The sequence below is a fragment of the Ambystoma mexicanum genome, chromosome 13, assembly GCF_040938575.1.
Source record: "Ambystoma mexicanum isolate Mex_15411 chromosome 13, UKY_AmexF1_1, whole genome shotgun sequence".
NCBI lineage: Eukaryota > Metazoa > Chordata > Amphibia > Caudata > Ambystomatidae > Ambystoma > Ambystoma mexicanum.
In genome coordinates this window covers 150,954,832-150,980,739 of record NC_090938.1, presented here as the reverse complement: position 1 = coordinate 150,980,739, position 25,908 = coordinate 150,954,832, and positions in this window count along the sequence as shown.

The window sequence follows — 25,908 nt, the reverse complement described above, 5'->3', positions numbered from 1 at the left end:
CAAACAGAAGCTCCAAGGGGCTTAACCCTACTCCATTCTGCGGCACCTCCCTGTAGGTGAACAGAAGGCATTTGAGGAGAATATCTCATTTTCTCCTTTGGTGCTCATCCAAGCCACATGTCATGCCTTTCAGGGTCTTGTTGAACCGCTTAAAAAGCGTGTTTGTTTGTGGATGGAATTGGTAGGTGACTCCACACTCTTCCATCATAGTCTTCATATATGCTGATATGAAGTTTGATCTCCTGTCAGAAATGATAGAAAAATCCCAATCAGAGCCTTTGCAACCACAGAGGCTTTGATGCTTCTCAGAGGGACAGCCTCAGGGTACCTTGTGGCGTGGTCTACCACCAACAAGATGTATCTGTTACGTGAACTGGTTTGAAGATCCAAAGGACTCACAATATTCATGCTGATTTTCTCAAAAGACCACCCAACCACGGGTAGTGGAATTAGGGGGCCTTTGTGGTACCACCTAATTTACCAGAAGCTTGACAGGTCAGGCAGGACTGGATACATTCCTTAACTTTTATGCTGAACCTTGGCCAGTAAAAGTGCACAGACAACCAGTCGTTTGTCTAAGTCACTCCCAAGTTACCCGCTAAAAGAATCTGGTGAGCCAAATCCAAAAGGAACTTTCTGTGGCACTGGGGAATCACCAACCTTTGGTGCCCTCACCATCAGAGTCTTTTGGCTCACTGTACAGGAGTCTATCCTCCCGGTACACTTTAAACAGGTCAGGGGCCTCGCCCTTAGCCAGCTACTCTGCCTGCTTCCCCAGGCCCACCAGAGTGGGCCACTCTTTCTGGCCTTAAAAGAAGTCAGTCTGATCCAGGCCCCCTGCTGATGCAAACCGCTCCAGCTTGGGCCGACCATTCAGGTCTGTCCTCAGCTGGTCCTCTACCTCATATTCCTGCACTGTGCCTGCACTGTGCCAGGAAACTCTGAAGTCACTGAGTCCCCTGCTACCAAAGTAGGGTCCTCAGTGACTACTGGCCCCTCTCAGGCAGGAGTAGGTGACTCAGTAGTCTGCGAAACTGGACTAGTGGCTATTGACCACGCCCATCCCTCCAACAATCCCTCTGGAAGCACTCCAGGCCCTAAGGCACTGAGAGTGTTTAATCTGGCGATCTCGTTGGCCCTCGATCGGGTAGCCACTGCGACTATCTCGGGATCAGGAAGATCATTTTCCAACAGACATGGGACAGGTATGGAGTTTTTCACCGCTATGCAGCACTGGCTCATTTCACCTCTACTATCACCAACGGGCACTTACTGTTTCTATCAAACCCACTGATGGTACAATCAGGCCCATCAATATACTGGTCTGGCTGTACCCACTGCCGGGTGACAGCAGTGAGGCTAGCCACGGTGTCTCAGACCGCAGGAGTTTTGTGTCCATTGATATACACATGTTCTAAATAAAGTTGAACATTATTGGGAACTGGGATCTCTTCTGGAGACCCGGTACCATTCCCGCTTAGTGTAGCCAATCCATATTTGTCCACTTCTTGGTATAGAGGGAAGTCCTCCTCTAGGAGGCCCACACAAATGATGGCCTCCTCCACGAGTCCAACATTCACTATGACTTGCTTGGGTAAGCCCTTGCAAGCAGGATCCCCTTTCCTATGGCCCATTTCCTTACACACAAAACAAACTTTGGGTGGTAAGAACGCAGGTGTCCCAGTGTTAGAGTTGCCTGCACTCTTCTTTTCAGGGTGTATGGCTGAACTAAAGTTTTGAGATTGCCCAGCATTCTTTTGGGGACCTGTCTTCATAGAGGATTGGTTGTACCTTGGTCCTACCCATCCTTGTTAACTTTTTTGTCCGAAGACTTCTCTTCCGGTTTGGGTGTGCTCACCTGAGCCTTTTTTCTGGACTTGACTACTCACAAACCTGTCAGCAGCCTTTGCAAGCTCCCTAGGGTCTGTGATAGTCTAGTCCACAAGAGGCTGGTGTAGGTCAACCTCACATTTTTTCTTCAAAACATGCTCATACGCAATCAAATTGTACATCCCTTTAAATATGTCAACTTTGTTACCTGCCACCCACCGATATTTTAATGAAAAGTGTGTGAACACTCCAAATGTTTGCCCATGTTTTTTTCTGAGCTCTCTGAAGCTCTTGCGATACTGTTCAGGGGTTTTACAGAACTTCCTGAGGAGGGCTGCCTTCATGCTCTCATGAACGGGCCTTTCCTCTGGATTTAAATGAAGAATTGCATCAGTCCCTGGTGTCGATCAGTGACTCATCAGGGCTTCACCCCACAGTACCTTATCCACCTCTTGTAGCTGAAAGGCAAGCTCGAACACTTCAAATCAATCAAAAATATTGTTCACCACCTCGTAAGGCTGCATTTGGGGATGTGGCACCAGAGTTTATGCCGGGAACCCTGGTTTGAGCCACTACTGCTGCTATTCATCTGGGATCTGTTGGCCTCCTTCTTCTCGTCAAGTGCCAGTGGGAGCTTTCTAGCCACTACATCATTGACAGACAGAACAATTAATGGGCCACTTAGAGACTGCACGGAGGCCTGGGACTTGCGGGATTCCGCACTAGCCCCTGACATCTGTGACACTCTAGAGTGTTGAAAAACCATACTTGCCCCCTGGGGAGCTATCTGGCATGAAACACTGCTCATGCTGTCTTCCTCGTCATCTTTCACTACCCCTCCCGGAAGGTCTTTTTCATTCGGGTAAACAGGGTGTAACCCATCCCCTGGAGTCTTCTTCCCAACTGCCCTAGTTTATACCCTAGCTTGGAGGCTGGTCCACAACTCAAGTTTATTAACCTCAGTGCTGTGAGGAAGTCCCCTCTCTTCACATAGGACATGCAGGACATCCTTGTTCATTCCTTTCATAGTCTCTATGTCAAGATCCATGATTACTACAACTACCTAGCAGTGTCTGAACATTGCCTGCAACTGTACTTTTATTGTTGGGTGAATAAGCTCTGCACGATCACACCACCTGCCACCAATGTGATTAATCAACATCCGGGGCATCAGTGGTCCTGGGATGAATATTAGTTTCTAAACCATCAATCATCCCCACACCTCTAATACACCAGAAGGGATCTGAACAGATTGGAACCACAAGCAAATTATAAACCTCTTTGTCCAATTTTGTAACATAGACGGAATGGCAGGCTTATCTCAAAAAGGTCATGGATCGTTGGTTAGTTGCAACACTGTGAAAATACAATTATTACCCAAAGAAAAAAACTGACTGTCTAAACAAGGTTGTATACAAATATCTACTTTATTATCACAACAGGCAGTTCTAGCACACTACAAAATACAACCCACCCTGTAAAGGAATGCAGAGGACAGTTTCAAAGAAGGAAAAAGGATGCTCTCTGGAAACTGACTGGAGGGTAGTCGGTATAGTAAATAATTGCAACAGTTCAAGGATATGTGGTTTCAGCTCAAAGGGAGCAATGGCTCATAACATGTCTCTAGGGCTTTTTCAGAGAAGGACCAGGGGGACAGACCACAATTTACCTTGTGCTTGTAGGCATCATTGGTGCTCAACAGGGTCCAGTCAGTTTTAGTGTGCTTTGCAGCTTCTGCGACAGAGTTCAAGACAGGAGACAGCTGCAGGTATCAGGCGGCAAATAGTTGGGTGAGCAAAGCTGGACGGACGGCTGCAGGCTGGCCTACACAGCAGCTCAGGGACAGGAATCATTGTCTCAGTGCTGGTCGATGGTTCTGAAGCACTGGTCGAGGCATCTCTGACGGCTTTAGCGACTGCGGTGTAACAACAGCTAGCTGTGCAGTCAGTTGCAGCTGGAGGTACTTGAGTGGCTCGAAAATGTCATTTAAGGCGGATGTTGGTAGATGCTTGTCACTGCACTCCTCATAGCTTCTTCACTGGGCTTGTGTTGTCCTTTAAAGCAGATGGCCCAATGCTGAGGAGAGTGTTACAGGCAGCAGCCTTGCCATTAATTTGCTTCAGAGACTCGCTGGCACTTCCCACCTTGAAAGCTTTCTGCAGAGCCTAGCAGGGCACGCCGTGCGCTAGCTGGGTACTGGTTCTGGAGCTTCTGGAGGGTCCTCTGGATTCGGTAGCTCCATCTGTTCCCTGGGAGATGTTTAGCGGAGGGATTTTGCTTCCCTCTTTGATATCCTGGCCTTCCTTCACTGGCAGACGATGCAAGGCAGACTGTACCTCCAGTCAGGGTCCAATGATGAGTAATTCTTGCTAGTCCTGCCAAGTCTTCAGAAGATCTGCCAAAAGAGGGGTTCAGCCCTCTTTTAAAGATAAATGGGCCAGAGGGATTTGTGTAGGCTAGGCCTACCTTAATGAACCAATCCTGGGTCCCCATCAACAATCTCCTGAATGCATGAGGTCATAACCAGAGTGCTTTGCAACAGAAAATTGAAAGGGGTGAAAAGATGTAATACTAAGTGCCACCCATCTTCCTGTCTGTTGTGAATCAAATGGTCCCTCTGCTTAATGGAGCTCTCTGTGGTTCCTGATTAAAGTTGCAGGTCTCCCTTGAAGCTGCGGCGAGGCCAGATTTTCTGGCTCAACCAAACCACATACTCGTACCTTCTGAACTGAGTCCACTCTGCGAATCACTACTGTACACATGCAGTCTCAGACTTGACATTTCACTATCAATCGATACTGAGGGCGGGTGCTGGCATCAGGTTCACACAGTGCATATGAAAGGGTATTGGGGTGACCTGTCACCTTTGTTAGCCTCCTCAGCCAAGCCCCATGTGGACCTGTTTGAATTAAACTATGATAAGTATGCAAATGCTGCCACTGGCTAAAGGGGTTAACAAAAGGACAGGGAGGATCAATGGAGCCTTTGTTAGTTAATTAGGCTGGCAATGGCAGGGGAAGGTTTGGCCCTTCCCCTTCTGGATATGCACTGTGTATTCTACCTGCAACTAAATATGACGGGGGGACTACGCCTGTAGGCTGTGTCCACCGAGAGTACACGGGTCTATGTGTATGTCGTGCGGAGAGCATGGGAAAATGCGTGCGGATTAGCCCCACACATTTTCCGGAGGTTGATCTCTCATCACTCAATTTCATTTAAAATTTCAAAAAAGCTCAGGCGAGCGCACACCCACCATTCGGATGGTGAAATTCCTCAAATGGGAGTCAGCTAACTATACCTCTTTCAGAAGGAGAATAACTGTCATCAATTTATGTAATACAAATCAAAAATGCTTAGGCTATAAGGACCTCACCAGATGTTCATTCTGTCACACAGCATGTGAGTGCATAGCACTGCCTCATCAGCCTTGGCCCTCTCTTTCTGCCATAGCCCTCCAGAGATTGTTCTTGGACGCTGAGCAACATAGAGACATTCCTTGCTCTCCTAGAGGGACCAGCTACCACCAAATACATTGCAGTCCGGTAGGGCCTGTGGTTTAAGATTTGAAACATATGAGCAAGGGTCAATAGCGACAGTGAAAATATCACATATTCATTTAGTGCCCAAAGGCCTAATAGTGCTGGTGCTCATGAAGAAAATAGGTTTAATAGCTTCAGTAAAACACAGGAATATCCAGGACTGCTCCTGAACAGCTTAGAAATGGAGCCATTAGCCACATAAATATCACCATAGTCCACCCTGGGAAAAGGGTAGATGGCACTTAAGCCTCTCCACTACCAACTGCACATCATTTCTCAGCCCCTGCTTCCCCTTCCCCGACACACCACAGGGTTATGGGGATAGTAAAAGCCAGTGGGTAAGGCGTTAGAGACACCAAAACCCGGCAATTAAGCAAGGCCTATTGACAGAGAAAACACTTGGGCCTTATTACGAGGATGGCGGCAACCCCGTAACACTGAATTCGCTGCCTGAATTCCTGGTGCCCCCGGAATATTACAAGTCCCAGCTGAGTGGAAGTCCGGCGGCGAATTTGGTAAATTCCCATTCCCACTGGAAGGGTTCACAGAATCACTGGCACCATTGTTAACGGTGCCGGTGCTTCTGGGATAACTCTGCAGGTGGGCGCTGTGGCACCCGGCAGGTCAGACCTGCCTGGCATAACAGCCCCCGCCCGCAGAGTTGGAGTGTGGCGGTCCGGAAAGGGTGCCGGTCTGTTGCTACTCGGCACCCTTATTTCCGGTCTGCCACACTCATAATGAGGCCTGACACTTTATGCCCTCTTCCCATTTGGCAAACCGACCTTGTCAAGTGGATGTAAAATGGCGCCACGTGCTGAGAAGTTCACGCTCATTTACACTACAACCATGTTCAGCTTCACAAATGGCATGTCAGTTTTGCTGTGTTCTAATCCACCTATTATGCACTTTGCTCCATAGTTCAGTAGATTCTAACTTTTGGAGATAGTGCTCTTATTTTTCAACTGCTATTTTCACCTCCTAAAAATGAGCGAATGGAATGACCGCCCCTAAAGGCAGCTTTTGCAAACGGTTGTAGTTCCAAACATCGGAAGAGCCACAGGTTGTAGACCCCTGCATTAGAATATCCCGCGGGCACATGGCAGAGGCATGGTTAAGATGAATTGTCTATGGAGTTTCAGAAAAAATACTTTTATGAGCTTTTGAACCCTTGCATGAAAAACTCACTGACCTTCAAAGGGAGTGCACCTACCATGACTGACTCTATCCCAACCCCTCTTGCCTCCCTTAGAACACTTTGGACGTTTTCTTTTTCTTCTTTACCCGCTTCTCTTTATTTCAACCTGCTATGCCTCATTGAACATTGTACCATTTAAACCTTGAAGACAGCAATAGGGGGCCAAGGGGGTGTTTTAACAAGAGTAATGCATGCCTCTCTGAACAAGCTGCAAACCCGGTCCACACAAACAGGTACAGAAAAGTTACCCCTGTCATGTTTTTCAAATTCTTAATTTCATCCATGCTTGAGGAAGTGATCAAGATCATCAAAGCTCACAATAGAAATGACTTTGTCAGCCTAATTAAGGTTTCTACCCGTTTCCTTTTGAAATGGTAGAAGCAAACTCAACTCTCTCACAACATTCTTCCCTCTCTCTAGTTCTCTCTCTCTATTGTTCTCTCTCGCTGTCTCTCTCTCTCTCTCTCTCTCTCTCTCTCTCTCTCTATTTATATATATATATATATTATTCAATGAAAAAACTTTGTTAAAGGGACGTTATGGTTAAGTTCGACTAAGAAAAACGTATGAAGTTCAGTAAAAAAAACGTTAAAAGGACGCTGTGGTTACAAGTAAAATCAAAAAAAACCTGAAATTCGCCAGTTATGGTAAGCTAAGCAACCATAACTCGCGCACCCACCGTGCACTGCTAAGACTAACACCCAGGACATCAAAGATGACATCACAAATATCATTGATGACATCACTGATGATATCACATGTCTAGCCCCTTCTTTTTTGTTCACTGCCATATCTAGGCCAGGTGGGTTTATTTACTGACAGTCAGAAACTAAACTTTCAAAAGTTATTACATTTATAGATATTGCTATTCTCACATGTTCTACACTACTTTCCTTAGAATTTAATCACATCTAATGATGTACATATATAGGGAAGAAGCAGGCCTGAAACATAGCAATCATTTTTGTGTGTGAATACAATCATGTAGATTATACACAATGATACTGCCTCTTGTTTGCTTACTTAACTCTCCATATATAAGCCCCATATTTGTATGCATTGTAGTCTATTTATGTTTTGTGTGTATTACTAGAAATATGTAGTAAGTGATGCATTTTTAGCTACTTAGTACATGTTTCACAGTACGGAAAATTCTGACACAGAAGCATTCACTGTTTTATTATACAACTTTGGAAAATTACAAATATAGCACCTCTGTGGTATATGGTGCAGCCAATACCTACATTTCTGTATGAGTAGGTTCCTGTACTAGAAAGAACACTGCAATGGAATGTTCTTTAGAACACTACATTGTGTGATGAAGTATATAGGTTATTGCACATCTCCCGATAATCCCTGATACTTTTTTGCCAACATTACATTCACAACCCCTTGTATGAAAAGTAAATGCCCATGTCATGTCATCATTGATGTCATCAATGATATTTGTGATGTCATCTTTGATGTCCTGGGTGTTAGTTTTAGCAGTGCACGGTGGTGGTGCGAGTTATGGTTGCTTAGCTTACCATAACTGGCGAATTTCAGGGGGTTTTCGATTTTACTTGTAACCATAACGTCCTTTTAACAACGTTTTTTTCCTGAATTTCAGAGGTTTTTATTAGTGCAACTTAACCATAACGTCCCTTTAACAAAGTTTTTTCATTGAATTTCATAGGTTTTTATTGGTCCAACATAACCATAACGTCCCTTTAACAATGTTTTTTTTCAGTGTATTTCATGGGTTTTTACCAGTGCATGCTATTTTCCTACAACTCACTAATATCATACTTACCAAATATAACAATATTTGTATCCAATTTACAAAGTATCACCTTAAAACTCTGCCATTTCCCACCTTCTAGAATCATTTTTAACACTTCTATACACTTTTTGCAATTATTGCAACTAGTTTTGCATCCGTAGACATCTTCGAACATCTGACTTCATTGCAGACCTTCCGGACAGTGCCACATGACCATTCGCTGGCGCGCGGCATGACGACGTGTCCGAGAACCCATCCGCACTTCACGATAAGATCCGTCCTTCGCGGACAGTTCGGAACTGCATTTTCTACTGATCTAGGAACTGTCAACTTCAAAATTTCCCTTGCACACCTCCTACACCTTTACTCATTATCCATTACCAATCTAGTACACAGTACATACTTGGAAGAATTTTTTCAAAACTGCAATTTATCTTAAAAATGGCTTTAATTATTGCCATCCCTCCTCCCCAAGAGCCACCACCACCACGAGCTGGAGGACCTTCACAACAAAAAAAGAGCAGTACTTTCAAAGACAATGAAGAAGACCAAGAAGATGAGGTAGAGGAAGTGCCTACTTCTAGCACCCAGATCGAATCATGGGTGTGCCAGTTCTTTGCTACTGTTGGGAGTGTACCAAAGGCTAAAGCTACCAAAGTGAAATGCACTGAGTACTCAGTCGCAAACTACCTGGACAGTACTCCTGTGGGACCACCTCCATGCGCCGGCACACCAAGGTTATTCCTTTCTCAGAAAGTAGTAAACTGTCTTCCTCCACCTCATCTTCCTCTACAAATACGTAACCACACAGCCTGATGTCTGCGGGCATTGGTGCATTATAAATAAATAAATAAGGATGGCTACGGACCATTATTGTCCATTGCAGCCCCTGAAATGGGGGATAAAGGCCATTAGTACCCTTGGTTCCCAAAGCGGGAACCCAGGGTGCTAAAACATAGATTTTTCTTCCTATAGCGGGACGCCTGCGGCGTCCTGCTGTAGGAAGGAAAATCCTTTTCCAAGACAGCCAACATGGAAAGAGAAGGCGAGGCTCCGTACACAGCCCTCTTCCCTTGCCATGGCAACCTGCAAAACCCTATGAACATATTACCACAAGCACTTTTTTTCCCTTTCAATCCTAACCTACCTTCGAATAACTTTATCATATAGCCGGTCCCATAGCCACTTTAATACACTTTTTTTTCCTCAGCGGTAATGGCCAGTAGCCAGATTGTCTGCATCATGACCTTATGCCATGACCCACACAATCTTACTAATGCCCACAGCCTCAGTCACCAAAGGTATATGATTATTTTTTGTACCTACATTAGTACACTTGGCAAAAAATAAAACACAGGCACATTTGCAAACCATGCTTTAATGTCCTTGCCAATGCTCCTCATGGGTTTGCTCGAAATCCGCACATGTTTTATTTTTTTTAAAGTGTCAAAATGTATGTACATACCATAGTCATATAACTTAGCCCCCACTTGACAAAATCCATTCAGTCTTTACACAAACATTGAAGGTTGGGTCTATAATCTTTCTCAAAACTTTTGTCCACATTCGTCAAATAGCAACTAAGTTATAAGCCATCTAAAAATGTTGTGACCCCCCCTCTAATTTCATCCCCTCTTGAGAAAATCCCACCAAACTTTAGAAAACCATTTATATCTAGATCCAAAATCGTTTTGCGAAATGTTGTGCAGATTCGTCAAATGACACCACATTTATATGACTTTACATTATTTTGGGACCCCCCCTCTAATTTTGCCACCTTTTGACAGAATCCCACAGAACTTGCAAAAACATTCAGGATTAGTTCTAGAATAAAATTGCAAAATTACATACAGTTTCATTGAGTGGTGCAAAAGTTATAAGCCATCCAAAAACTGCTTTTCCCCAACCCTATAATACAGAAATAGGTGCAGATGTCCTAGGACATCTGAAGTGTCCGCGAACACCACAGGACTGCCCCAGGACACCTGGAGAGTTGGCAGACTTTCAGGGAGTGAAACAACCCATTTTATGGCTTCTTATGGCCATATCCAATCCAATCCTCGTACCCCCCACATCCCCAGAGATTGTTTGTTGAGTTTGACAAGTGAAATGTGTTTTTTAAAAATGTTTACACCGCGCTGTTCGCAGTGAACGTGAATTTTTCTGGCCAATCAGAGGCCAGTCTGTGGACAGTACAGCCAATCAGAGGCCAGTCTGCAGACCAAAAAGGGAAGTGTGTCTGCGGACCGGACATAGATATCACAAATTTTTTTGCCTAATGTTTTGGTAATTTAAAAAAACTACTGGATGGATTTACACCAAATTAACAAAAGCACGCTTTCGGGACAAAGCTGCCGCTCCTGCCGCAAATTTGTTGAAAATTCGTCCAGCGATTTGGGCTGTAGGCATGAGCAAAGTTTTTTCGAATTATGTCTATGGGAAAAAAAGAAATTTTCGGACCCCTCCTATAACTTTGCCCCCCCTGGACCAAACCTCACCAACCTTTGCAGAATGATTCAGATCGGGCCATATACATTCTTTGCGAAGTTTGGTGAGGATTCGTCCAGGGGGAGCGAAGTTATAAGCCGCCCAAAAAGTACTTTTCCTATGGGTTTAGCAACTTAACCATAACTACATGGCCGCTACCGCAGGCCATGTAATAGGTTTACATAGCGCACTCTACTAAATCTACTCTGCGCAGTGCTGAGCCACCTTTCCTCCAACCCATCAACTTGTTGGAAATTTATGGGAACATAACGGCGTCTTTATTCCTCCATTTTAGGCCTCAGCCGCTTTTATGTGCAGGTCACGTTTTCATCATTTTGAGAAAATTCCAAGGTGGCTAAACTTCTACCCTATAAAAAAAAGAAGAAGAGAAAAGGCGCGAGACTCTCTCCATTCATCTCACTAAAATATTAATAAAGCCATAACAGGCGGCAAGCTGCTCTGATATCCACACAATTACAGCAATGAAACGGCGTGGCAGTGACAATTAAAGCAGCCATGAAGGAGCGATGGCCGGGACGCAGCGGCATCTGTCTTGGGTGGTGTCAGAAGGGGTTTGGGGGGGCTTTTATTATTGTGCACAATGAGTGATTGGGCAGAGTCAAGTCTAATTCGCCGATCTCGAGCAAAGCACTTGGTTTCCAAGGAAAGTTCTTACTCTAGAGACCTGAAGGCGAAAGAGCCTATAGATGTGGGATTAAGGGCAGGGACGGCGTCAGGGCCTTTCAAATGTATTCAAATGAAAGGGGCCTCGAACCTCAGAGGGCCCCCAACAACTACCCCCATGTTGCCAGTCAGCAGTCTTGTAACACGGCAATACATTCATTTCTCTATTTTCGTTGTGGAGCTTAAAATGTGCGCTTTGCAGCTCTCGTATTACAAGCTGCGTTTTCTCTTCCCACGGGATATACAGAAGTGTTATCACCTCATTGCCTTCTAACACCGGTTCCTCAAAATCAGCCACTTGCTGACAAAGAAGGATTTATAATTCTTCAATGGGCATTTAGTGTTTAAGATGCCTGCTGGCTGGCTGTCGAATGGTAATTGGCTGCAATGAACCTTATCTTTTCCACCATTGCAATGTATGCGCCCCACAGGTGCCTCAGACTGTTTCCGCTCTAAGCAGGGGGCTCCCATCCATCATATTGAAATGGGTCCCCAGATATCTGACCCTGCCCTTCAAAGAACATCTCGCCAGTCGCTCATCGCTCTACTCACAGCGAATTGGCCTCTACTGAAATTCCCGCCACCCCAGTTCCCGCTACTCATACACCCTACTTTTAAACTACTGGGTGCATCACCCCTGGTACAGTACTCCATTATAAATACGTGCTTAGAAATGAAGGTGATGGGGCCACTGAGATGGGCCAAGAGTGGGACTGTGCTGCAGGGCTTGAGACTCATAACCATTAGTAGGTTTACTACACCTACTGATTTGGGTTTCTGGAGGAGCTGGAAGGTCTCTGCACTCAGGCAGCACCTGCACACCACATGCAGTACAAGCACTGCCCGCGCAAACCCCTGCAAAGCGAGACCCAGCACCCACAGGGCTGCGGAAGAGGAGCCAGGGTTCGGATTCTTGTTGAGGGTCAGAGACAATGCATGAGAGCAGCAGGGGGGCTCCAGGCAACATGTGGAAGACCTCAGGGATGAGCACAGAGCACAGGAACATGGCGCGACCCCTGACCCGCTCAGGGGAACATGGAGGCACAACATGTATAAGGATGCTTATAAACTCAAGCAGAGCTGCACTGATGTTCCCTAAAGCGCAGTTCTGTCATTTACAGGGACATAGAGCATACCTGCCATGCAGGTACGCCAAATTAAGCTGGACGCAGCAAGGATCTAAAACTACTTTCTTTGAAAAAGATGGTTTGTACTTGGAATATTTTCAATCAATAGGACTCATTTCCTGAAATGCTATATGTTAAAATGTATATTAACAGTGAAATATATATAAAAACAAGTGTTCATCGGATTTAAGAAAGAAATGAATAACAACATTTCCATTTTCGCTATTTGAGGTCAGCAAACCTATCTCTCACTTCCAAAACATAAAAACAAATGAATGAATATATGGAAGGATTTTTTTTTAAAACAATTTCTTTACACTATCAATTTTCTTACTTGCAGATCACTTGATGGAAGAGGCAGCTAGAATACATAGACCAAACGATTACTAGTTAGACTATGATTACACATTATGTAAGATCAATGTTGTGATTTATGAGTGTTACATAATTAGTTATTTATTTAAACTTTTATAACGCGCCACTCAACCATAGTTCTCAGTGCCCATAACGAGATTGAGATACTAATTACCAACTCTGATATCTTAATATCGGGTTTGTATTCCCCTGCCTCTCTTTTCACTTCTCAGACCCTTTGGACTGCTGTTCACTTTCTAACTTAATGTTTATTTATTTTTATTTATTATATACAGGGAGGCAAAATGTTCTTTTGATCACAAAAGAATGTACAGCACATAAGAAATCTGATTTGAAGGGAAGCAGTGAGATTCTTACAATGGGCTGAGTTTGAGTGAAATTCTGACCATGTTGTGCAGGGGTGTAAATGGAATAGTCACTGTGGAGAATACATGGGCGGACATACATAGATTAAGGACAACCAACATTAGACATGTTTAAGTGCAGGTAGGAGGTACGGTTAGGGATGTGACCATGATGGATGAAGTGCAAGGGTGGAGGAGGAGAAAGTGAGGGGCAGGTTAGAAGCGAGGGAAAAATGTTAGCTAGACGGCAGATGAGAGGTAAGTTAAGAGGGGAACTCGGAGGCGATGAGGGAGGCTTTCAGTGTGGTTTTGAACAAATCCATGTGGACTGTTTCATGGATGTCTGGGGGAAGGGAATTCCATGCAAGCGGAGCAAGAAGAGAGAAAGAGCAGGAGCGAGAGGAAGTACAGGGAGGCCGAGGAGGCAGAGCCGAGATTGCAAGAAGCCTTGCACGGTTGGATAGAGGAGAATAGATAGAGTGGTGCCTTAATGTGGATGGATTTGTGAGCCAGGAGAAGACATATAAATCTGGTCCTGTTTTGCATCGTTAGCTATCCAGACTGGGGATGGTAGTAGGTGTGCAGTGAGGGAGTTCATAGAGAGTCCTGGTAGCGAAGGTAATGATCTTGTCTAGAGGGCAGAAAGCACAGTTGGGGTGACCAAACAGGATTCTGGCACAGTAGTTCAGTTTAGAGAAGACAAGCCTGGTTAAGATATGTGTGGCAGTGTTGAAAGGAAGGAGGTGCCTGATTTTCCTAAAATGTAGGAGATTGACGCGAGCCGCCTTTGCAGTTTTGACTCTGAAAGTATAGAAGGTGTGGGAAGGGTCCTAGATGATGCTAAGGATTCTAGCTGAAGAAGAGTATTGCAGGGTGTCAGATGGGAACTGGATAGGCAGAGGAAGAGATGAGAGAGAGTATGTGGCTGGGAAGAAGCGCACCTCAGTTTTGGTAGAGTTTAACATCAGAGAATGCAAAGCCATCCAATACTAAATGGCAGAGAGACAGTTGAACATTTTGATAAGAGATCAGAGGAGATTTCGGGAAAAGATAAAAATGAGTTGGGTGTCATCTGCAAAGAGCTGGTATGAGAACCCAAAGTAAGAGATGAGTGCCCAAAGGCAGAGGTGTAGAGTGTAAACACAGAGAAGAACCAAGGCAGAGCCTTGTGCAACATGAACAGATACAGGAGGGAGTTCAGAGGTGTTGTCGCTCCAGGAGACATAGAATTGGCAAGGTGCCAGGTAGGATTCAATCCAGGCAAGGGCTTGATCGCGAATCCCAAGAAGAAAAATACTATAAAGAACATCAGAGTGATCGAATGTGTCAAAGGTAGTGGGCAGGTCAAGGAGAATTAGGATAGAGGATAGGTTGGAGTGGTTAGCAAAGGCGATGAAGTTGGAGACATTCATGAGAGCAGTTTCAGTGTAGTGACAGGAGCAGAATCCTGCTTGTAGGGGACTCAAAGGTAGTGGATGTCTAAGAAATTGGTAAGTCAGTTGAACACAACCCTTTCAAACACTTTAGAGCAGGGGTCTCCAACCTTTAAGTTAGCTAGAGCTACTTGTAGCAGAGGCCAACAGTGGGGAGCTACTAGCGGGCGATATCGGGGTGGGTATATTTATAAACCTCGGAATGTTTACCGATATGTTTTTGGCTCGATTATTTCCCCTCTATAAATAGATGGACTAACATATGCCTTCACGAATATATTAAGAACTTCAAACACCTCTTTGTTGCATTATTATTTATTAGTAGCTGTCTCAAAAAGACAGATATTTGTTGGACTACCACACAAATATCTTGTAATTTTTGTGCCCCTTCCTTTGCATTTTATGCAAGCTTTCTACATGCTAGGCACACTATTGTTTTCCAAATGTGCATTTCACACTTCCAAAAAAAATAAAAAATAAAAATAAAGTAATTTCCTAATTGAAAAATGCTGCTTGCGTTCACAAGTTTTCTTTGACATTTTTTTTTTTTGTCAGACACCACACATACTCCGTTATTTGCCGGTAAGATAGCTCAGCGGGTTGAGCACTCGCTGCTGCAATCTGAGCGTGATCTGCAGGTTGCAGGTTCGAATCCCAGCAAGGTCAACTCAGCCTTTCATCCTTCTGAGGTCGATAAGAGTACCAATTTTGGTTGGGTGATATTGCATGTAAATATGTGCTCTGTAAAGCGCTTTGGATTAAGGCGCTATATAAATAACACATCATTATCATTATTTGTGTGCCCCTCTGTGTGTTAGCACAAGTTATATTTATAAAGATGTTATATGCTTGTCAAACTCGTTAATCACAAATAAATGCTTCTGTTATGCTGACAGCAGTTTTTAGGAAATTAAACTGTGGGTTCATGTGTGCCAAGTTTTGATTTTCACTACAGGGGCAAAAATATCCCCACCTCAGCCCTGAATATAAGCAAGCAACCAGCCCAACCCATACCCTGGCCAAACACATTGTATAGCACTTTTTTTATAAGGCATTGCAAAAAGTCATACGATTAACAACCTGTAGTTTTGAATATATAACATCTCAGCATCGGTCTGTCAACCTGCTGAGCTACCCTGGTAGGCTTCTACTGTACAGCGTGTCTATGGATCGCTTAATGTACTAAAAGTGGGTGTACCTGTGTCATGGAAGTGATTTAAAGTGGAAATGTACAGTGCGGAATTTGGAAAGAAGCCACATGAAAGAAATTGCACCATTTTATAAATATTATTTTGAACATTTCCAGGCGAGCGGCAGTGCTGCTGTGATACTTTCATTACGTGGTCCCAATGATCCTGCCCCAGCCCCTCCAACATCTCTGGCAAACAAGAGCAGCTTGCTTAAGCAAGACAGTGTGGTGGGGGCGCACAAGGCCAACTGTGGTACTACAGGCGGCCTGCAGAAGCCGAACGTGATACTGAAATCTGTCAGTGGATTTCCAAGCAGCTCCAAGTGGCACAGCAGCAAAGCTCTCCGCCCGCAATGGGACGACCAGGGTTCAGATCCTGAACACGGAAAATAACTGCAAAGCGCACCATTAAATAATATGAGTTAGGAAAATGTTTATTTTTCGCGGGTGACTGAAAAGGCTCAGGCGAGCTACTAGTCGCCCGCGATCGACTGTTTGGCGACCTCTGCTTTAGAGTAATGCAGAAGGAGAGAGACACAGGATGAAAGTTCACTGTTAGGTTCGGGTCAGCCCCTTGCTCTTTTAGGAGAGGGATGACTGTGGCCATATTGAAAATAGATGGAAAACAAGCTGAGTTGAATGACAACTTGAAGAATTCCGTGAGGTGACAGGCCACTAATGGGGCAATAGGCTTGACTAGCTGAGGAGCCACATGGTTGTATGGGGCACAAGAGTGGTTAGTCTTCATCAGTAGAGACAGGACTTCTTCAGTATTAGTGTCACTAAAGTGGGAGATAGAGGCAGAGGCTGATGGTAATTGGATTGAACTGATTGTCATTTTGGAAATGTTTGCACTGAAGTATTCAGCTAGGTCATAAGCTGTTAGAGTGGAGTTGATAGTCATATGTTTAGGTGGAGTGAGGAGTGAGTTTAGTGTGCCCTGTAGCTGGTGAGGATGGTTAGAGTGAGAGTCAATGAGAGTGAGGTAGAATTCCCTTTTCACTCTATCAAGAGAGGAATTGAGAGTGTTCATGGCTGAGAGTTGGAGTTGCAGGTCCTCATGCAATTGGGTATACCTCCATTTGCTCAGCAGCCGACGCATGTCTGTGTGGAGAGAGCATACGAATGGGGCGACCCATGGTTGAAGATGCTGAGACTTAGGGGTCAAAGTTAGCAGTAGTCAGTGAGAGGGGAATGAGTCACATAATATGGATTGCAAGCTGGAGAAGGCAGTGTTGGTAGAAGAGGCATTGGGTGTGAACGAGGGGAGAGAGAACTGTAGGTCCAAGAGAAAGGGGGCAATGGCAGAAGGTTTACATTTCCTTCTAGTAATAGGTGAGGCACGTGGTGTGGAGAGGTCAGCGAGTAGAAAGGAGATGGTGGTGGAAACAGTGGAGTAATCAGATAGGGATGGAGTGGCAGTAGCATTAGTGACTGAAAGAGAAGTGGAGATGAATAAGAGATCCACAGAGTTACCCTCTGGTAGGTTATGGCTAGAGTCGAGAGTGTGGTCAATAAGAAAAGACTAAAGCTCAGATTTCTGAGAAGTGGTTGGAGAGGGAAGGTTAAAGTCACCTAAGAGAACGAAGTGATCTTTAGTGGAAAGAGAATAAAGGAGTTGCCGAGTTCATCAAAGAATGGTCCAGAGATGGTGAATTCAAATAGGTAGGAGAGGATGTGGCATTGGAGACTTGCGAAGCATTGTGGAGGGAAGAGAGTAGATGTCCGATGCCTCCACCTCTGCCATTTAGACAAAGAGAGTGAATGAAGGATAGTTTGGAGTCGTGTAGGGCTGCCAGAGTGGCAATGGCAGATGGAGAAATCCAGGTTTCAGATATAGCAAGAAGGTCCAGGGGAGGAAAGTTGGCGTTAAAGTAGTTAGTGCAATGTTCGGTTGATGTGGTGAGGAAGAATAGAGAGGTTCTGTCTCAGAGGAAGAGAGGCAAGGTCTATAGGTGATAGGGGGTATGGTTAGCTTGTTGGCTTAGTTTGTTGGAAGGAGTTGAAAGAGAGATGGAATAGTAGGAGTTTCGAGATGTGAGTTTTATGATAGGAAAGGAGGAAGTTGTAGCATGATTAGAGAAAGCATAGGGTCAGGTGAGTAGGAGGAGCCGTAGTGAATGTATTATAGGTGAGTACACAGTGTGGAGCACAGTAATTAGGAAGCTTCGGGTACTCACAGAAGCAGAAGGGAAGAAGAAAAAACAAAGGCTCATAGGCTAAGATTCAAAGAGACTGGTCAATGGCTGGTCTTCACCCTTCAACGTACAGCCTTTTACTAGGATGCCCTTGGTTGGACGCCCCTAGAAAGTTCAGAATTGATGTCACATGCTCTTGTCACCCAATCACCAAGTCCATCACTGGTTGGTCTTTCTGATTTTGTTCCTGATGTTGCTGGGATGAAGCGATTACTTCCCAATTGTTGCTCCCAAAGGAGGAGGAGTCTCTTGTGGCCTTCAGCTTGAGAGTGGGCTAACTCAAGATGGCTGCAGGGGGTGATGTCACTGATCCAAGATGGCTACAGCAAGTAATGTCACTGATTCAAGATGGCTGCAGGAAGTGATGTTAGTAATGTACTTTGTTAACACTTTGAAAAGCTTTCCAAGGACACTAAGTCAAGCAGTATCAGAACGTGACTTTGAATGCCATCTAATTATCACAGATTTATTTGCCTAATATAGCCTTGAAAAAGACCTTATGATACAAATACGTGTCAATTGATTGGAACATAATTGGATTGAACTGATTGTGATTACTTTGAATAGAAATGGATTGAACTGATTGTGATTATTTTGACGAAGACATTTCTGACTTCACAAAAATATAAGAACAAACTCATGTAACAAGCATAAACATTGGATGTTTAGTTTTTATATTTTTAAAAACAAATAGAGCAGCAAGTTTGAGTGTAGGAAAACCAGATAATGTTTTCATATTGATGTTGGCGAGAGGCTTGGATAGAAATAATAGGGAGACTGGTAGTGACAGGTGAGCAGTGGAGTAAAGAAAGGAATTGATGAAGGGTTCCTAGAGAGATTGAGGTGGATGTGAAAGGGAACACATGAAACCCCCAGGTAATACACTGTTTACCCCTCAAAACCTACATCACCTTAAAACAACTCGCAACACATGCAAGGCTAGGACAAGGGTCCATCCTAACTACTTGACAAACTCGCCACCTATGTAGGCTGGTGCAGCACCAGAAGCTAGATTTTTGCCAGACTAGCATCTAAGGTAATCAACGTAAAGAGAATTAGAAAGCAGTCCTCTTGCCTTGCACCTGGATTCTGGAACCACAAAATGCTGCCCGTCAGACCATCCCCCATCTCTCCTGCACTTAAGCTACAAACTGAAGCTAGTGATCTTCATGGAACACCTGATCATCTGATGATCACTGTGAGTATTTCTGCCCCTTGCGTCCCACTCCCCTGCTCTCAATGTCCTATCTCTTTAATCTTCTCTTGTATGCACAGTGCACCATTGCTTTCCAGCTAGTTTCATGCTTTATAAATCCCATACATGTATACATACATATATGCATACATGATCATGATAAGGATACAGATGAAGCCTATTGGACCTTAAGACAATATGGAGATGAGAAGGTTGTAGAGGGAATTGAGAGACTGAGAGAAATGTGAGAGGATAGAGGGTTAGGAGTCAATAGGAAACATGTCACAGTAGAGGGGAGAGGCAGACAGAGTGAGAGGTAGTTGGAACCAGAGGTCAGGTGAGGGCAGAATTCAGACATGTCGATGACAGTAAGATTGAGAATCATGGAGGTGAGAGGTGGCCGGATGATGGTACGAGAATGGAGACAGGCCTCATTACACGGATGGTGGTAAGGGATTACCGGTACCAGTAAGGGTACCGATACCAGTAATCCCTTACCACCTTACTACGAGGTCCCTTCGCGGGTCCCTATCTTAACGGCTGGTTTTACCAGCCGTTAAGGACGGGACCCGCAAAGGGACCTTGGAGGTAATTACGGTACTGCAATTTGCGGTACCATAATTACTGCCTTCCCCATTCCCATTGAGCCCTATGGGGGCTCAAATGGGAATGGGGAAGGGCGAATGGTGAATGGGGAATTACCGCCCCACCAACCTTGGAATGGGGCGGTAATTCCGCCATCCACCATGGCGGAATCGGTAAATTACCGGCGGCAAACATGGCGCTAATAGCGCCATGGTTACCGCCTTCCGTGTAATGAGGCCCTAGAGTTGAAAGCAACAGAAGGAGCAGGGAAAGTAAAACTGTCCGAGATGGGGGAGAGGATTAAAGTGGTAATGATGGAGGCATCGAATGAGAGGGATTAAAGTGGATGTGAGAGAATGTGAGGTAAGCTTGAGATGGAAACTGCAAGAAATACAAAGTGGAGATGACCAATTTGGAGAAAGATGAGGCAATGAGTGAGGTGCAGATGGAGAAGATGAGAATGAGTGAGCCGAGGATGGAAGTGAGAGAATGAGAGGGGTAGGGATGGAGGGGCATCATGACAGAGAGCGCAGATGGAATTGAGAGAAAGGTACATTTGCAAATGAGAAAATAGGGGCGAGGAAGAGATGGAGGGTAGAAATGAGAAAGGTAGCTATGGCTCCGGGAGCATGGGAGAGGCTGTGATAGAGGAGAGCAAGTGATAGCTGTAACGATGCAAAGAGAGAATGTGAGAGCTAGAGAATCATGAGAGAGGTAGATCATGAGAGATTATTGGGAGAAAAAGTGAGAAGTAGAGACGGAGGAGGGCTCTGTGTTTCTTCCTCAAATGTTTTTACTTTGGGTTGTACAGTCAATGAGACACTTTCCTGAAGTGCATTGTTCTTGTGTTTCAGTACTTTACCTTTGTTAAGTGTTCTAATCTTGGCGGTTACATGGAATATGCAACTGGGAGACCACACTGGGAATGCCAGCATATCATATTCACTGGGAAAGTCAAATTGAGGAATTACTGAGAATGTCAAGTTTACACAGAGCATACTGAGGAGAACACAAAAAGCAGAATTAACTGGCAATGTCTGTCTAACTAGGAATGTCAATCGGGAGATTACTGGTAATATGAAGTTTGTGGAGTACAGTAAACTGAGGTTTTATTGACAATGTGAAACTGGGACCTTACTGGGAACATCGAACTGCAACCTTACTGGGAATGGCAAACTTGGGCAGACTGGAAATGTGAATCTTCCTTCGGGCATCCAAGTGGGAGATTACTGGGAATGTCCAGCTAGTAGCCAACTGGTAATGTCAAGTTTACTAGGAACATCAACATGGAAGCTTGCTTGGAATGCCAAGCTTACTGGAAATGACAAACTGAGACCTCACTTGGATTTTCAACTTGTAAGTTTACTGGGATTTTCAAATGTACAGCATATTTGAAACATGGATTTTACAAAGTATGTCAATCTGACCAGAATATGAAATTCAGAGTTTATTGGAATCATACTGGCATCTGCAAGCTTGTTAAGAACATTACATTGGGAGTGCTCTTGTGGGGTTCAAATCTAGCCCCAAAACACAAATTAACTGCCCCTGGCCACATTCGGGCCAATATGCAGAAATCCTTTCCTGCAATTTGAAAATGGTCAGCATGGACATTTCAACACTGCCAAATACACCACCGGTGTGTCAGAAACAGGAAGACTAAAATTAAGTGCGCCGTGGGTGTGAATACAAAGGACTAAAATAAAAGGCCTGAAACAACTTTCCATTACATATGATTTATGCCTAAAGGGCAGCTTTGCCAACACAGAAAGCAGTCATGGTAAAATAGAAATAAACTGTCATGCTAACCTGAACTCTGTGGGGGCGATGGAGACGTCTCCTTAGTGGGTGCTTGGAAGAGAACTGGGCCAGAATAGATGCTGGTTCTGTCAATACAAAATCAGGGGTTACTAGCTATTGGCCCCTCTGACCTATTTTTCCCCTTCCCTCCTGGTACCCCCACGTGAGCTTCCGTAGTGTGATGTGCAAGCTCACCTGTATGGTAAGAAGGGTGAGCTCTCCATCCTGCGTGAGGCAGGGGTGGTAAGTCATGAAGATGCACAGTTGCCAGTTACTTCACTGGCTCCCTAGTCTTGTCTTGCGGAGATTAGAGATGTACAGCCTCTGTGATAAGAGTTCATCTCTTTGCAAGCCTTTCTTTGGTTCAGATTGTAGGTAAGAAGTGTTATCCTGTGTTGCACACGCGATGCGCGAAAAGTATGACTTTGATACTTTACCTAATCCCTTGTCGTTCCTTCTACAGGTGCTGAAGATCAATGGACAAGCCTCTCAGATGCGAGCACAGTGCTATAAGGTGAGTTCCAATGTGCGTGCTCGGATGCGTGTCTTGCCGTAGGTTTTGCACCTGTTGGGTTTTGCCTTGTGGCCTGGGAGTGGCGTGACTGCTGCTTGGGAGCGGCGTGTATGCTGTCTATTGATGTGAGAAGGTAAGTAGTGTCTGCAAAAGCATGTGGCTGAGTGCAGAGACTTTTGGTTACTTGCTCAAACATTGCACGCAGTGAATTGCGGCACGACCTGCTGTTTTAGCAAGCGTTGTTATAATCTGTGTTCCCTTACTTTCTCTCGTCCGCTGAAGCGGCAGTGAGCGTGACGCGGAGAACTACGAAGACAGGGAGCATGCTGGATCCAGAAGCCGGGAAGTTGCTGAAAGCCGAACCCAGCGGAGGCTACTTACAGATCCGCGCGAGGCTGGTAAGTATAATTAAAAGTCTGATTGCTGTTGGTTTGGAAATGTTCGTATTGTTTGAATGGTATATTGTCCTTCGCAGGTCGGGACGGAGCTGCGGTAAGCGTGGAGCTGCGAAAGCAGAAACAACGCCACGCATCGACCGGTTTCTGGGCATGGATTAAATAGGCAGCCACGCTCAGAGACTAGAGTTTTTCGGAGCTATCCCAGAGGTCCCTTGGGTGGCCATTTTGAGGGAACCAGGAAGTGCCTATTCAACAATGGTATGGGTTGTCTGTGACTGCAGGAGGTGCCAGGAACACCACGCTAGTACCCATTTAGCCCCATGTGCATGTTCTGGAGACCCCTGAAACCCAAAGGAGAGGAATGCCCTGACTGCAGAGGCCATGACAGTTTTCCCCCCTCAAACTCCCTCCCAAGGATGTATTACCAGACCTAGGCTTGGCTAGATGGTTCCGATGGAATCTTTTGAGTAACCGAAGGGCGTGAATGTTATCCCTGGGTTCCCATGTTCTGTCTTGTGGCCCATACCCCTTCCAATCTACCAAATAATACAATTTTTTTCTATTTTAGAATCTAATATGTCCTTTACTTTGTACTCAGGTTCATTTCTACAAGAACAGAAGCCGAGGGTGTCTGCACCTGAGTTCCCGGGTGAACGGGCTTTAGTAAGGAGAAATGGAATACTGAGTGTATTGTATATTGGGTGGAAGAGTCAGTTTCATGGCTACCGGATGAATCACCGCTTCAATGGTGAATGGGCCTAAGTCCTTGGGGTGAAATTTCATGGGCCCTTTCAGTGAGATGTGTCTGGAGGCTAACCATACAGCATCACCTACTTGATACTTCGGGGCTTCCTGGCGGTGGTGATCAGCAAACCTTTTTTGTGTCTCTTTTGCCACTGTCAAGGGTGTCATGGTCTTCTTCATAGCTTGAGAGATGCTTTCATGTAGCGTCTTGACTGCAGGTTTCTCTAGGGCTTCAGAGGAATCATAAACAGAGGTCCGTGGGTGTTATCCAGGTAGAGTGTAGAAGGGGCTGAGCCCTGTAGATGAGTGCACTGAGTTGTTATATGCATACTCTGCCATCCACAGTATATCCACCCAAGCATTGCCTGTTTGGTGAAGGAGGCAGCGGAGGTATTGTTCTAGTGACTGGTTAGTGTGTTCCGTCTGCCCGTCTGTTTCTAGTTTTCTAGTGTCTGTTTGGGGGTGATGTCTAGTAGAGAGACGCACTTCTACCCTTGCCAGGTGACAGCATTTTCGCCAGAATTTCCATATAAACTGACTGCCTCTGTCGGACACCACCACGGATGGAAAACCATGAAGTTTCACAATGAGTTCAAGGAAAACCTTAGCAAGTGTAAGCGCTGTTGGAATCCCCTTCAAAGCCACAAAATGAGCCATCTTGAAAAACAGATCTGCTGCAATCAATATGGTGTTGAAACCTGCGCAAGGGAGCAGGTCTATGAGTTTGTTGTGCTGTGAGCATAGGAAAATGTGTGTGGATTAGCCCCACACCTTTTCCAGATGATTGATCTACCATCATTCAATTTCATTAAAAATTTCAGAAAAAAGCCCAGGCGAGCGCACAACTAACCTCTAGATGGTCGAATTCCTCACAGTCGCAGACTACCCTAAAATGCACAGCTCGCACGTCCTAGTGGCACAAGCAACAGAGAGTAAAACCTTTTGGAAGAGGGAAGGTAAATCCCGGCAATGGCGAGTTTAGTGAACAAAACATAATACAGCCATGATGTGTGGCAGGCATAAGCAGACAACTATCTGCCGAATGGGCATAATGTAAACCAGCAACGAGGTGGGAAATGGCTATACTGGAAATCTGGCATTTTTGGCCAAACATGCCTAAAGGAAACTAGTCGTTATCTGCTAAGGGGGCTTGAGGTAATGTGATACCATGGCATATTGCAACTGGTAATGATGTGCAAAATGCAATTTGTTGATAGGTAAGGATATGCTGACTAGACATAATGTAAACTGGAAATGCTGTACTACCCATGTTCAAATATGCATGCATATCAAAACAGAGAGAGCATAATATTTGATCTTCAAAATATTTGATGGCTTATACTAGCATCACTACCTTGATTTTTCTTAGCAGAGAAGTTCCATGAATCCACCTGCCTGCTCCAAAGCCCCCTTTACTTCCATAACCAGAACCCTAGCTCATCCTATTCTTACCGCTGGCCATAAAATGAACCCTGTCTCTGTACCCACCCCCACAACCTTCCACTCTCCCAAATTAGTATTCTATGAAACAGTCCTTCAAAAAAATAGCACTCTCTAAAAAGCTTAGAATGAAAGGACTACCTGTGTACAGAACACTGGATGAATAGATAAGTGTCGGGACAAGCAAGACTGGGGGTCCTGGAGACTACCTACAGTAGAGGGCGTGGGTGCATTTCAAATGCACTGTGCGGCTCTGTGCGCATGCCCTGTATGCCCCCCCCCCTTACTCGAGCTCTGCCCTGCAGGCCCCATCTCAGATTTTTCCTGGGATGGAATTGCCCTTGTGCCCTTTTCGTAAGTATATGTTTCAAGCCCTTCCCACAAACAAAAACACTGAGGTTGAGAGGGAGAGATGGAGATAGAGAGAATGTGTGTGTGTGTTTGTGTGTGTGTGTGAAAGAGAGAGAGAGAGAGAGAAGAAGAGAGAGAGAGAGAGAGAGAGAGAGAGAGAGAGAGAGAGAGAGAGAGAGAGAGAGAGAGCGAGAGTGTGTGTGTGTAAAATAGAGAGAATGTGTGTGTGTGTGTGTGTGTGTGAGAGAGAGAGCGAGGGGGAGGAAGAAAGCGAGTTTGTGTGTGTAAGGGAGGGAGAGAATGTGTGTGTGTTTGTGGGTGTGTGTGTCTGTGTGTGTGTGAGAGAGAGAGAGAGAGAGAGGGAGATGGAGAGAGAGAGACAGAGGGTGTCTGTGTAAGGGAGATAGAGAGAATGTGTGTGTGTGTGTGTGTAAGAGAGGGAGGGAGAGAGGGGAGGAAGAAAGCGAGTTTGTATGTATAAGGGAGAGAGAGAATGTGTGTGTGTGTGTGTGTGTGTGTGTGTGAGTGTGGGTGTGAGAGAGAGAGAAAGAGAGACAGAGGGTGTGTGTGTAAGGGAGATAGAGAGAATGTGTGTGTGTGTGTGTGAGAGAGAGAGAGAGAGAGAGAGAGAGAGAGAGAGAGAGAGAAAGAGAGAGAGAGAGAGGGGGAGGGAGAGGTGGAGGTAGAAAGCGAGTTTGTGTATGTAAGGGAGGGAGAG